At 34.1% G+C, this 16,039-nt stretch overlaps 1 protein-coding gene across 1 annotated transcript in view; it reads left to right on the forward strand.

The window, feature by feature from the left end:
• LOC135221655 (octopamine receptor beta-2R-like) overlaps nt 1-16,039 on the forward strand; it is a 364,792-nt gene that overhangs the window by 289,418 nt on the left and 59,335 nt on the right. Inside the window, exon 2 of the mRNA XM_064259353.1 lies at nt 15,230-15,306. The gene's annotated coding sequence lies outside the window, so the exon portion shown is untranslated. The remainder of the gene's footprint in view (nt 1-15,229; nt 15,307-16,039) is intronic.

Genomic DNA, 16,039 nt, shown 5'->3' on the forward strand with positions numbered 1-16,039 from the left:
TTGAAACGAAAATCAACCGGCCGACCTCGCACCGCCAGAACTCCGCTGCCACATTTTCTGGAGTTCTGGAGGTCGGCCGGTTGATTTTCGTTTCAATGCAGATCCAGTAGCTCTGAAGTTGGTAACCCATAACAAGATCGTGTTTCGAGCTGGTACGAGATCATATCTACCAAGATTGAAGTGCAAACGGAAGGCTCTTTGTGTTGCAGTTACAGATTCGTTTGTTTTGATAAACGTTTCCACAATGAAAGCGCGATGCTCACCAGTCCAATTCATGGCAGCAACTGAAAAAGAAACGAAAAACAATGGCATTATAAAGAAACAAAACAAAATGGCATTATATGAAAAAAAATGGCATTATATGTACTTTTCGAAAATAAAAAAAACTTTTTCGTTTCTTTACTTTATTTGCCTTTTATTTAACCTACAAATGTGTCAGATCATTTTGCCTGACCCTGTATATATATCGCTGAAATAACGCAAAAATGGCAGAAGTATGCAAATGAACAATTACGAGTTTATCGAAACAACACACAAATGGCAGAAGTAAGAATATGGATAATGAAAGTTTACCGAAAAGCAACAGAATATAATGCAAGTTTTTAAGTAACATTAGGAACATTAAGCAGTTATACATATATTATAAATATGTGTGTGTGTGTCTGCTTAAAGTATCTTATTAATTACTTAAAAACTTTCGTTATATTCTGTTGCTTTTCGGTAAACTCTCATTATCCATTTGCTTACTTCTGCCATTTAAGTGTTGTTTCAGCGGTGGTTGTTTACTCACTCGGAGTTTGGAAAAATGTGAGTTAATTGGGGTAATTATTTCAACCATCCGCATTAGCACCATTTGGAGCAAATGTAGTGGAAACCAATTACTCAGCATATTTGTAATATAAGCCTCAGGTTTTTTTTTTATCACTGTGGTGATCCAGCTTTGTTTTTTGTATATACATGACCCAATATAAATCTTCCAGATGATTGGGAACGATCTTTTCATTAAAGGTAATTTTGATCGTATTGTGTACCATACTGTCTCGACTGTTTCTTCTCAAAATGATAAAAAAATATTCAAGGATATATATATATATATACATATATATATTATATATATATATATATATATATATATTATATATATATATATATATATAAAGGTTTTTGCCACGAAGGAAAAAAATGAAAAAGCGAGATAGCCAAGCACATTCGGTCTAGTTCGACCCTTTACTCAGGCACAACTGATTTTACAGAGGAAAACGTTTTATATACTCCGTGATCAAGTTATCAAGTTATTCATATATATATATATATATATATATATATATATATATATATATATATATATATGTATGTTACATTTATATATGTGTGTATATATATATATATATATATATATATATATATATATATATATATATATATATATAATTATACTCACTTTAGCACGTGATTCATTTATCACACATATCCACAGGTGAAATATATGAGGCGGGGTGTAAGTCCTGACCGGTTTCGACTTTATTTCCAAGGCATTGACAAAGGACTGATACATCGTATTAGAAGTCACAAATATATATACACTACAGAGACAGTACTGACGAACATACACACAACCGTTTGGGACTGCAAATCCACCCACAGGCAGGTGTCAAGGTAAAAGTGGCTGTCAAAAATCATTTGTAAATTTCAGCCAAATCTGTAGTATATATATATTTGTGATTTCTAAAACTATGTATCAGTCCTTCGTCAATGGCTTGGAAATAAAGTCGAAACCGGTCAGGACCCGCCTCTTATTTTTCCCCTGTGGATAGTGATATATATATATATATATATATATATATATATATATATATAAATATATATATATATGGCAACTCGTCATAAATATAGAGTTACCGTCGTCCAGCCTGGGCCCAGCTTGTATTACTGTTGGCTCCTACATAAGTTTGCAGAATTGCTATACCTTGGGCTGAAATTCAGAGTGGTGAGCAAATTGAACCGTTTAAAACTAACATTCAGTCATTTCCTACTGAATATGTATGGCTTCTTGTGTTCACAAATTTTTGTGACCTTTCCAAAATTGGACATTTACAATTTTTTTTTATAGGTTCCTTGTTTCCCCTTATCTATCGTTCAACTTTTCTTTTGCTTTATGGAAATTTCGAAATGAAGGCGGTTTGTGTGGTCACAGGACTGTAATCTTTTCGTGCAGTCTGTATAATTGAGTATTTTAGGCGCTAATCACGAATATAAATCCAAAATAGCAATGTTTCCTAATTTGCTTGCATTGGTAATAATAATAATAATAATAATAATAATAATAATAATAATAATAATAATAATAGTCTTGATGAATAAGGACATTATTATGGATAATCACACCATAAAAATATCAATTAAAAGACCCATACTGAGTACACAATTGCCTCTAATGAAATATAATTTGATTTGCGGTTAAGTGGACTGCTCCCTAAGAGTAATTAGTCTAGGTTTACCAGATGAACTAAAGTGTAATTGATACAGTCCCTATTAAATTCGGACATAAAGAACCTGTTTTTTTAAAACCTTTTTTTTATAATTACGTTTCTATTAAAACTGTTATATTATGAAACAACCAGTCGTTATCTATATTTACTTTTGAATCATGTTTTTATATTTTCTTTTTATTCTGTTATATCAAAGACTCTTTTGTATCTAAAATTACATTCCGCTCAAAAATTAGCTTTCTAAATATTCATTAGCATCATACCGTTACCTTCAATTACTTTTGATCATGATTACTTTAGTTTTCCCTCAAAATGTGTACAGCAGATAAAATGAAAAACTGTTGTAACTGAAGAGGGATAAAAGTAAGTGAAATAACTGGAAAACATCTTCATTGCATAAAATTATGACCGTAAATCATCAATTGTGCTAATTTAAAAAAATATGATTTTGGAAGTAATAATATTGGATGGATGAATTTATGTGATATGTGTGTAGTTGTCGCAATTTTAATGCCATTCGAATTATGAATATATAATTTACTCCTTCACAAAAATTATTAAACGATATAAAAATTTTATTATGAGAAAATAATGTTTATAACCTACGAAATTTATAAAGCTGTGGAAAGGTAATCGGAATTTTATTAATCATATGATATGAATATCCAATAATTTAAAAAAGTATGGTAGCCAAAAAAATCTAGAAATCTAGAAAAACAGTTTGACAGTTGTTGATATAAATAGTAATAAGGACAAGATTGAAATAAGATCCGGCGTAAATGAAGATAAGTAGTGTTATCTTTTTAAATAAAAGACATATATATAGATTATCTATAATTTATAATATATATATATTATTATAATTATATTAATATATATATTTATATATATATAATATTAATATATATATTATATATTTATATATATTTTATATATATATCTATATATATATATTATATATTTATTGATATTTATATATATTACTATATATATATATATATATATTATATATATATATAAGAAACAAATGGGAAACGTTGACGAGTTATTTGTCCCGGTCTGCAGTCACTAGGTCAGATATATATTCGCAGTTCATGTTACGTTCAGTTATCTTATTCAGACATTCATATCTAGGCCGATTTTCATAGCCCAATCATTTTTTCTTCCTATTCATTTGGGAGCAGGAATTGCCATCATATTCCTATATTTTCTGTATTTTCATTTACCCCAGTTGTTTTCTCAACTGGTTTTATTTTTTCCAGAAAAAACAGAGAGAGAGAGAGAGAGAGAGAGAGAGAGAGAGAGAGAGAAGAGAGAGAGAGAGAGAGAGAGATCGTTACCTGTGGTATTTGTCCAATTAAGAGTGCAAGCCACCCCTCTCCTTGTGCAAGAAAGGATGTTTTCAGACACAACCAAAATATTTACCTGCCTCCATTAATGGCATATTGCCAACTGGGAATGGTAATTTGAACTCGCCAGGTATTTATCTAAAGGTAGTACACGATAAATTCCGTAGTTTCATAAAGTAATGGAAACTTTTATCAGGTCAGGAGAGCTAAGATGATTGGCAACCAGTTATTCGGGTTTTTGGGATATATTTACATCTGGGGGATTAATAGTAAATAAACGGTTTTTATACTAATAATGATTATTACAATGATAATAATAATTGGGAAACAAATCCACAGTTATGTATCTATATAATATATACATATATATATATGTATATATATATATATATATATATATATATATATGTGTGTGTGTGTGTGTGTATGTATGTGTGTATGTATGTATGCATGTATATGTATACATATACATATATCGAAAAGGGGAATATTCAGCATTCTCGAAAGCTCCTTGTTTAGTTTTATTTTCATATATGTATTTGTACAGGTAGATAACTATTGACTTGTTGCTCCATTTTAAGACTTATGCTGCTATTAGTATTTTTAATAATAATAATCAAATTCTAATGGATTTTTCTTGCTTCTCTGCCCCGGGAGGGGCCGGGATAAGTAGGGGATCCGGAGGGTAGGGGGGACATGACACATTCAACTTCCTTCAAACCCGTTTGTCCGCCCCAGTTTGGGTCAGGGTTAGGTAGGGGATTGGTAGGGTAGGGGTGTCATGACGGGCAGCGCCGGATTCCGTCGCCGTAGCGCGCTCCATCAGGCTGTTAATAATAGCAATAATCAACTGGCCGTAGACAAGACTTCGTCGTTGAACTACTAAGGATTATATTGCTTGTTACAGAAGCTATACAAATCCCGATTAGAAACTAGATTATATCTTTTAATCATTGCATTGCAGAGAAGATTTAGTATATTATTAAAACGATGAAATATAGAAGCTGGAGCTAATGCAAATTCGTTCCATTAGAACATTTTATTAATTGCTTCTATTCCCCCTGCCATTAGTGTTGTGTTCAGAGGGTTGATGTAACTGTAATGTTGATTGCTGTGTGTAGTCAGAAAAGGAATTCAGCGAAGTTATTATTATTATTATTATTATTATTATTATTATTATTATTACAGTCATTGATCGATAAGTTATATAAGATTTAAACGTTTACCTTTATTTCATATCGCAAAGGATTTCAGTTTATTATTATTATTGTTATTATTATTAATTCATTCATCATTCACAGCAATTACAGTCACTGATGGATAATTATATTTTCTAAAGATTGATTGCAATTCAATATAATAATCAAAGTTAAAATGTTAACTTTGACCTCTGTATGACATTGCAAGGGATTTAAGTTTTTATTATAATTATTGTTATTGCTCTTCCTCCCCACCAACCTAAGGAGACCTATGTGCATAAATAATAGCACAAATAATACCAGACCGAACGACACTCCCGATCAAAGAATACCAGATGAGACAAGCAGCCCATCAGCCAATGACAACGCGAGCCGTCGTGACACAGCGCCCAGGGAAGTCTTGCCCCAGCCTCGACGATCAGCTAGGCTGCAACAGCGCAACCTTCAACGACGAGAAGCGTCTTGAAGAAAACTTCTTTCAACCCATAGCTGGAGCGCATTGCGCCACCAGCCAATGAAAACGCAGCTCGCGGTTGACCCCCTGCTGACCTGCCGCTATATATTGAGTAGATCTTGACAACACCTACAGTCTACTCCGATCCACTGCCGTGATCATGCTCGGATGATACCGAGAGAAACGTTGGCCACTAGATCGACTTGTATTTTTTATTTGTTCATGTACTGTGACAAATAAATACATTTTAAGCAATATCCCCGAAATTGACTCCTCCTGATGAGTAATATCGGCGCAATACTCGCCAGTTGTAGTAGCAGAGAGAAAGCTATTGTTAGAAAAATAGAGAAGACTATTTACAAGTTGAATGCAGCTGATGCAGCAATATCTTTCAATAAAACTTGTTTGAAAGAGGGTCTCCTTCCAATTATTGTTATTATTATTATTATTAATATTAGTATTATTATTATTATTGCCTCGTAAAAAAGGACGATAGGATTTAAGGCAATTTCAAAATGCCTTGCACACTTCATATATCAAGCACATTTTGTTTCTGTTCACTTTTTTTTGTGTTGTGTTTGTTTTTTTTACATAGAACATAATGCAGTATACACGTTTGGATTATAGTATTATTATCATTATTATGAGGGTGATGAGCTGAAAAGGCTCTCTATTTAGGTTTTATCCCTCATTACAGTCGCCATGACATAGAGACTTTAAAATCATAATTATTTTATTAAGATCTTTTAATAAATATATTTTGGCTTAAAAACAAATGATAAGATTTACCTTTTCCTCTGGGTGTAGAACCGCTGGTGTATGTAACACCAGGTCAATACTTTAACCACTCAATAACAGAAGGCATAAAGGTTGTTGGATCACCTGCACTACATCATATGCTTGCAATAATTTCTATGGTTTTAAGTCCTTTAACTCTATAGAGGAAGTTTTCTCAGTATTATTATTGAGTGCAACAAAATAGAATGAATGTCCATTTAACCTTCCTCTTTGAAACACTCAATGAAAGAGAAAATGCCGAGGGAATTTGAAGGTACAACATTCACGGTTAAAGACGCTCGTAGAAAGAACGACATACTTTTCTGGGCAATAGCGATGTAAAGAGCTTTTGTCTCCAGTCGACCGATTAGATCTGCCGAGGGAATCTGGGAAAAATGGGGCTGCATTCCTTTGTTCTCAAGCGTAGCAAGGAGGATTTATATTGCGCGTACAGCAGTTATTCAGGATATGTTATCTTTGGTGGGTTTTCGTGCAAGGCATCGAGCGTTTTGGTGCGCGGTCTCTGTATGTCTATAAATCTCACATTAGACCATCCTGCTGTTTGAACGAGGTCCTGTTATTCTTTTTACGAACGAGCAGTATAATGCAAGTGATCAAACTTTTATATTAATATATATATATATATATATATATATATATATATATATATATATATATATATATACATATATATATATATATATATATATATATATATATATATATTGTGTGTATATATATATATATATATATATATATATATATATATATATATATATGAATAACTTGATCACGAAGTATATAAAACGTGATGCTATGTATAAATAAAGATTTTTGCCACGAAGGAAAAAATGAAAAAGCGAGATAGCTGAGTACTTTCGGTCTTGTTCCGACCCTTTAACAAGACCGAAAGTACTTGGCTATCTCGCTTTTTCATTTTTCCTTCGTGGCAAAAACCTTTATTTATATCATATCTATATATATATTATCTAATATATACATGTTTGTGCGCGTGCCCACTTGTGTTTGTGTTTCATCAATGGATATCTCCTTCAGAGAACTAGCGCCACCAGAAGTGTACATCCTTCCAGTGACTCGCAATTCCTGGGGATGAGGCTGAAGGCTTTACACTGTTCCTTGGCCCCAGATAACATGGGTATACCCTTGTATAGTTGGGTGGGCGATATGCCATAAGCGAACTGAAAACTGTACTAAGCTCCGTGAGAATAAATGAATAGAAACCCTTCTTTATTTTTGAGAGCCAGTTTTATGGGTGGGTTTTCTACGTCATCATAGTTTTCCATGTGAAATCAGTGTGCACTATGGTGTTCTTCAACTAATAGAGGTTAAGCTCATAAGCTTAACGTTAAGTAGTAAATCGTAAAGCCAAAGTGTAAATTTTGTAGACCGAAAAAAAAAATTAGTCTGTAAATAATCTAAAAGTAAAAAATCAAGTTCAGACTTGCCTCATTGGGAAAGGAGGATTTGTCTCTTACGGGGTACGCTAACATTTAAGTCTCTCCGAAAATTTCATATGATCTCATATTCCCGCGCATGCGCCGCACAGAAACCATCATAAGGTTGAAGGTCATCATCCACTAAATACTCTGGATGCTGGAGCCGCTCATCCCCGTAATCTCTCGAAGAGTCTGATGAGCTTCTGCTCTACATATTCTCTTTGAGAAATTATTCCGCCGTTTTTACGCGAGAGCTGATTCCGACGTCAATTCATTTTAAAATGTGGGGGAATTTTGGAATGCATCAAGACAGGAGATGAAGGGGTCCCTTTAAATGCATAGACTCGGCTCAAGATGTTGATGCTATATTCCGTCTCTATTCCCCGTGGGAATTAGGTCACGGACAGAGCGAGACCTGTAAAGAAAGGTCAGAGTTCGCGTGAAATGATAACATCTGCCGAAATGGTATTTCCGTTTCGCTTTTTAATCCTTGGTGGAAATATTTCGCAGCATATTCATTTTTCCGCTCTGAAACGTATCGTGTTTCATTGCAAAATTGAAAGTCAGTATTTACTTCCTAAAGTTGGATTGAAGACTATTTTATAACACACAGTTGAAAGAAAACCTGCGCTCGCTTCATGAAACTGAAGAAAGTCTATAGAGAGGCCGTCAAGTCGAAGGGAAGTCTGTATACCCTTCTTCCCTCAAGTATCCCCCCAAACTTAACAACTGAGATCTTGCCTGAAGTGCTGCCCGGAAAGAACTTGTCAGTCGTCCTCCTGGAAGGTTTGTTTCATCTTCAAGTATGCAGTCGTCTTTTGTGAGTCATTTAAGTGTTCAATGACTGATGGATTGTTCTTCTTTGTTTACCACTTATTCTTTGCGTGTGTGTGTAGAAGGATTGGGTAGTTGCTAGGGAAAGCGAAGCAGAACTGCTGCATAATTCAGTAGATTGCTGCTACACATGCATTTAATTGTTGTAATCGTCATATTAATCGTATAGTCATCCTTGGCCTTTGTGAAATTGCACTGCTTATGTCTCTCTGTCTCTCCTGTCTCCCGTCTCTCATCTAAGTAGATCTGGGCAATCCAATTCTTGTGGTGCCCAGAGAAGCACAGGTGACACTATTGCGTGTTGTTCTCTTCGGTATTACTTCCCAAGATGAAAAAATCATTAATTGAAATTTATATAATATTATATATATATATATATATATATATATATATATATATATATATATATGGTGATGTGTGTGTGTATAGTAAAAGTCGACTTACGTGGAAATCTAATTCCCAGCTATTATGAGTAATGTTAAAGATTTTATATTATTATTGTCACCTTTACTCAGCTTTCTTATCCTTCGATTTTATATTCTTTTAACTATAAAAACTTAATGCTTCTATTAGGCTTGAGAATGTTATGAAGAAACAACGAAACGCGTCGCGAATAAAAGGTGGTGGTTCTTAACGTGCTCTCTTCTTTTCCTTTATATATATATATATATATATATATATATATATATATATATATATATATATATATATATATATATATATATATATACATATGTGTGTGTGTGTGTGTTTACTCATACAATCTTTGTTACATTGCAGAAATTTACTGCAAGTGAGTCCTTCAAGGAAATAAATCGTCGAGTGATTGATAAGTCAAAATTTAGAATTTATAAGAGACTATAACACTGATAAACGATAGTGAAAAGGCTTTGGAATCGTTATTGAGAGAAAAATACCATCAGTGGAAGGGGTTAATGAGAAAGACATGGAATAAAGTAGAATAATAAATTCAGTGGAATGAAATTACCTGATGAATGATGATAATGGTTCGAGTGAAAAGTTAGCGAAAGAAATTATTAACGACATTAAGAATGACAATGTGAACGAATATAGAATGCATTTCCAAGATATCGCAAACAGTTGGAGGAAACGTTGGTACGATACCTGGATAATAATGACTCAGAAAATAGGAAAGTATAGCCTCTCTTTATGAACAGAGTTTTCAGGCGATAAGAGCTTCTCGTTGGACGCGTGGTTTTCGAGCTCGGCTACCAATCCGGTGGTCCGAAGTTCGATTCTCGGGTCGGCCAACGCGGAATCAGAGGAATTTATTTCTGGTGATAGAAATTCATTTCTCGATATAATGTGGTTCGTATCCCACAATAAGCTGTAGGTCCCGTTGCTAGGTGACTAATTGGTTCCTAGCCACGTAAAAATATCTAATCCTTCGGGCTAGCCATAGGAGAGCTGTAAACGTTTCGGAATTACGATATGGGAAGTGTTTTCACTGTTAACTAAAGAACGCTACAAGTTGCTCTGAAGAGCTTCGTAACGTTTGCATTTTTCGTGCACAAACACGTGAACACACACACGCACATATATATATATATATATATATATATATATATATATATATATATATATATATATATATATATATATGACTGGTAAAAAAATTCTGTTACAACAGAATTCCATTTAATAAAAGGAGCACATAAAAAACACCAAAATATAGAGAGAAAAGTACTATATTTCAGAGACTGCTGTCTCCCTCTTCAGGTATATGAATGCGAAAAGTTTACAGAAAAGGGGGTATTACCAAGAGATCCATCCACAGGTAAGCCAATTTAGGTCACCCCCGCTGATAATCTTCCTTTAATCTTCTTAAGCGTTGGTTGAATGAAAATCTTGTCGATCACATCTGAATCCCATGCTCCTTTTGAGATGTTCATTACCTGCCTCTCTTTTATTAAGGCCGATTCCATCATTTGACTCTTGTACCAGCAGTTGCTGCTATAAATTATATGTGACAAATTCCAGTTTATTCTATGGTTATGTTCATTTATATGGTTGAAAATAGCTGAGTTCTGTTGTCCATACCTAAGTGACTGTTTGTGTTGTATTAATCTCTGGGGAAGTGATTTTCCTGTAAATCCGATGTAAGATTGGTCTGGCATGGGATTTCATAAACCCCTGTGTCCCTGGGGAATGTCTTTTGTTGGACGTTAATCAGGGATTTGGCTAAGGTGTTTGGGTAAGTAAATACAAGAGGGTTAGACTTTCCGAGGGTCTGAGTCACCGTCTTAATCCTGTCCAGATGAGGAATTTTTATTTTATTGTTGGGTGTCTCTCTGGTCTTGTCTTGAGGGGGTCAGTAGAAAATTACGTTTGCTTTGTGAATTGCTTTCTCAGTTATATGGTCAGGATACTTTAAAGACGAAAGTTGCTTACGAATTAGTTCAAATTCTTTTTCCAGGAAATCTGGGGAACAAATTCATAAGGCTCTTAAGAACAGTTTGTTGGCTACACCTATCTTGATAGCAATGTCGTGATAGCTAAAGTAGTGAATGTATGAAAGTGAGAACGCTGGTTTTTTGAATATGGTAAATTTGTATTCTGTCGTGTCTCTGATTATTAAAACATCAAGAAAAGGAATTTTGTTGTCTGTTTCCCATTCAACTTTAACTTTGATGTTGGGCACTAATGCGTTTAATTTTGAAAGGAATTCATTAAAATTGCCCCACCTATTATCCCAAAATGTTAGAATATCATTTACAAATCTTATCCACAGTATGTTTTTGGGTTTTATTGCATTTATTACTGTAGTTTCAAAGTATTCCATGTACAGATTGGCTAAAATTTTTGCTTATAGAATGATTCCCCGAATGAAAATATGTTATTAGATGAACATAATTCAACTAACTTTATTATTTTGTCAAGTGCCAATGGGAAATGATCTGAATAGGGGGCTAATTTTTCCCTCAAAAAATGAAGAACGTCCTGTACTGGTACTTTTGTAAATAGGGAATCTACGTCAAGGCTTAAAAGTTTTATGTTGTGAAGTGGTATATGTGCTTCTCTGAATTTGTGACAAAAATCTTCCGAATATTTAATGCGACTGGGAGAAAAAGTGCCTAAAAAAGGGGAAAGAAGGCCAGCTAACCATTGAAAGCTCCGGCATATGAAACGATGGGTCTGAATGGAAGATTGTCTTTGTGAGTTTTGGGAAGGCCATAAAAGTAGGGGAGTTTAGGATTAATTGCTTTAAATTTCTATAATAGTTCTCTTTTTATCTTGCCCAATTAATCTTACTTTCCGAAAAAATTCTGTGGGGACGTTTTGGAGGGGATTTTTCGTCAGTTTGTCGTAAGTGTTTGTGTCGCTAAGGAGTTGGTTGATTTTGTCGAGGTAGAAGCCTTTGTCCATTATTACGATTTTGCCGTCTTTGTCTGATCTACTTATAACATCTAACTTTTTTAGCGAGCGGATGGCTGTCATAAATCTACGCGGAACAGGATATTTCTTATTTAGGTCAGTTAAAGCATTTAGTAACACTTCTTTTAAACATATCTCTTCACGGCTGTAGTTTCTGTCAGATATGAATTTATCAAAAGCCACTATGAAGTCTAGGTTGTTTATGCGGTCTGGCATAAGGGCAAATGATAAGCCTAGATTTAAAACTAAATGTTAATTTACAGTAAGGAGGGTGTTGGATAAGTTTAAAACTTTGTCTTGTTGCGCAAGATTATTCCATGCGCTACTGTTTATTAAGTTATTTAACTTGCGTAAAAGCCTGTTGGAATGAGTCACGCTCTAATAGGCAGCAACGTCGGAACAGAATGAAATCAGATACCTGTATATGTGGTCCGAAGTGAGGAGGCGAAGATTAGACTGAGTTCCATATATCACTCTGCGTAGTACGAAGATGTCGTTTTTCGTGTTGGTGATTCTTTCCTCCAGGAAAATCTTGTAAGGGAGGGAAGGGGTCCGATTGCAGTGTCCATCTCCCGAATCCGTACGTTTTTGGTAGTACTTGTTCTTTGAGGCATTCTTCTAAAAAGTGTTTTTTTTATTTTTCAGCCGGTGTATGTATATGTATGTATGTCATATATATATATATATATATATATATATATATATATATATATATATATAATATACATATATATATATATGTGTATATGTATATATATATATATATATATATATATATATATATATATATATCATATATATATATATATATATATATATATATACACTTGAATATACGAGTAAATAATTATACATATATACTCCTATGTATGTATAATATATAGATATATATATTCATACAGTGCCTGAATTTATTTTCTTACATGTTGTTATATCATGTGTACACGATTTCCAATAATTGGAAACTCAAGCCTGCTTTACTTTGCCTTCTCTAATCCCCTTCCTAAAACCACTTCCTTTTTTTTTAGCGTTTTTTATTAAGTTTTTTTCTGATGTTGGCCATTTGTTTCTGTTCATTCAGTAATAATTTTAAATTTTTCATTAATGAATAATAATATTCCGTCTGTAACCAGGGAATTTCCATCTGAATTATTTCATGTTTTTTTCTTCTGTCCCTAAGAATATGCTCACTTTGGGCTTGTTATTTTGGTCTAAATGAAGAACCCTACCATCTGTTAACACTCCAATGTCCTTGTTCTCGTCTTCATGGTATTAAACTATTACAGGTACAGCTGTTTCTTATTTAGGTGTACAATCCATCAACCTCTTCCTGGCGGCTGTGAATGATTGCTTCTTGTCGCCTTCATACTTTCGCAACACTAATTGCTGATGTCTCCTTTTAATGTATTTATGAAGTCCTTCCTCTTATCAGACCCTGATTATAGTAAATGGCGTAAGTTTATGCGTCGTCATTCTGTGGGGGGGATGTTAGTTTATTTATTTATTTTTTTGTATTTTCTTTTAAGAATAACATGATTTGTTTGTATTTACTCATTCTTATCGTTTCTTATGCAATTATCGTTGGTTTATGGGGCGCGTTTTATCTGAGTTATTCTCACATTTAAAGTTGCGTAACCTGTGATTACTGAGGCAACAGACAGTTTAGCAATCATTCCACTCTTTTCTAACGATTTATGAGTAAAAATGTGGTGTTTAGAATATTTCCAACCTCCTCTCTACCCTCCCGTGTACGAGGAACTAAAGATTCTGTAGTATATGGTCTCTTATTTTTAGACCGAGTTTCCTACATTGGAGCTGGAACAGTCGAAACCTAGTATTGTTCAGCGCCTTTGCAACTAAATCACTTTCTTATCTCCCGAATTTTCTGATGTTACCAAGGGCAAACAAACGCTCATATATAATGTATATATATAATATATGTGTGTGTGCAAGCGCGCCTGTCTGTCTGTCTGTCTGTGTATGTGTGCATATATGTACATAAGTATGTGTGTATGTATGCGTGCATGAATTTATAAATTATTCGTTGGCCTTCATGCAATGAATTGTATGCATATAATATTTCAACCCATCTTTTGGTAACATACCATCATTGAATTTTTACTTCTTTTCTCGTCATCCCTTGCATTATCAGTATTAAATATCGTAAATCATTCATTGATTATTGACTTAGTCTCACATCCCCTCATTATGCTTTTTTTCGTCTCATTTTCCGGGTGCTAATTTTTTGGCGAAAATGTCCCCCAAGAGATTCATCATTTTGAACGATTTATGCCTTATCATTTATATCTTGACTCGATTATGCCAGTGACCCTGAATAGGAAATTATCGGTATATCTGGAAACTGATTTTTTTTTTTTTTTTTTTTTTTTTACCTTTGCGTCTTTCACCCCTTTTATATTCTGTATCTCGGCATGCCTGCATTCCTCTGCCTCCTTTATTCCTCTCCGTCTAACCCTTATCCACATCTTTGGTCTATCTGTGGCATTCAAAGTTGCCCTTTCATTCATCACTGCTCCAGTCTTTAATCCATTCTAGCCATTCGTCTTTATCTTTGCAATTCATCCTCTCTGCCTCCTTTATTCCTTCGTCTAACCCTTATCCACATCTTTTGTTCTATCTGTGCATTCAAAGTTGCCCTTTCATTCATCACTGGCATCAGTCTTTTATCCATTTTCTATGCATTCGTCTTTATCTTTGCATTCATCTTTCTCCATTTTTTTTTTTGCTATATTTCTATTGTGGACTAACGAACCTTTGTCTCTTTTCACTAGATACTGTGTGTCTACGTCAATAGGCTACGCTTTTCTTTGCTGGGTTTTGCTTTCTGTAGGTTTCCGTGGTTGTGGATCTTTGTTTGTAAATTGTTGTAACACTTAGAATTATTGTTTTGATTTTTTTTGTGGTTTGGTTTCTCCTCCAGTGCGATATATTGTTTCATACTTTGGATCTCATATCTCATATATTCTCTCGAAATTTTTATGGTGTTTGTCATACACAAATAATACATACACTTGTGTACTCTCTCTCTCTCTCTCTCTCTCTCTCTCTCTCTCTCTCTCTCTCTCTCACCTTTCCTACATCCTTCCCGTTGAAGGTAACGAACATTCCTATATATATATATATATATATATATATATATATATATATATATATATATATATATATATATATATATATATATATATATATATATATATATATATATCGACCTTTATACAAGTGTTATTAATTTTCTTTTTTCGTTTCCCAACAGAGATGTTCTCCAGTGTCGGTGGTGAAAAAGTTTCTCTAGGATCTAGGATCGTCCAGCCAAACAACTACGTAAGTAAGGTAAGTGCTCTCTCTCTCTCTCTCTCTCTCTCTCTCTCTCTCTCTCTCTCTCTCTCTCCACTTGAATATTGCAATATGATATGGTACCCACACTACCAAAAGGATATTGCACAAATAGAGTGTACAAAGGTCCTTTACAGCTAGAATAGAAGTTAAGGATCTTGACTTCTGGGAAAGACTACAATTTTTAAAATTATATAGTCTAGAAAAGAGAAGAGAACTTTACATGATAATACAGGTAGTCCAGAAAGGAGAAGAGAACGCTACATGATAATACAGGCATGGAAACAGATAGAAGGAATTGCCGAAAACACCAGGGAGCTAAAAATATCAGGAAGAGCAAGCAGAGGTAGATTAATAGTGCCCAAAACTATACCAGGAAAACTAAGGAAAGCACACAGGACATTAATCCACCACGCACCGGCATCGATAATGCAGCGTCTATTCAATGCAATGCCAGCTCATCTGAGGAACATATCAGGAGTGAGCGTAGATGTGTTTAAGGATAAGCTCGACAAATATCTAAGCTGCATCCCAGACCATCCAAGATAGGAAGATGCAAAATATACCGGAAAATGTATTAGCAGTTCTCTGGTAGACATTAGAGGTGCCTCACACTGAGAGACCTGGGGAAACCCGAACGAGCTGTAAGGTAAGGTAAGGTACGGTTTTGCCTTTTGCGTTATCCATATTATTGTATGGAATGAAACAGAAGAAATCCCATGAAATCGCG

This window comes from Macrobrachium nipponense, chromosome 3, assembly GCF_015104395.2.
Source record: "Macrobrachium nipponense isolate FS-2020 chromosome 3, ASM1510439v2, whole genome shotgun sequence".
NCBI lineage: Eukaryota > Metazoa > Arthropoda > Malacostraca > Decapoda > Palaemonidae > Macrobrachium > Macrobrachium nipponense.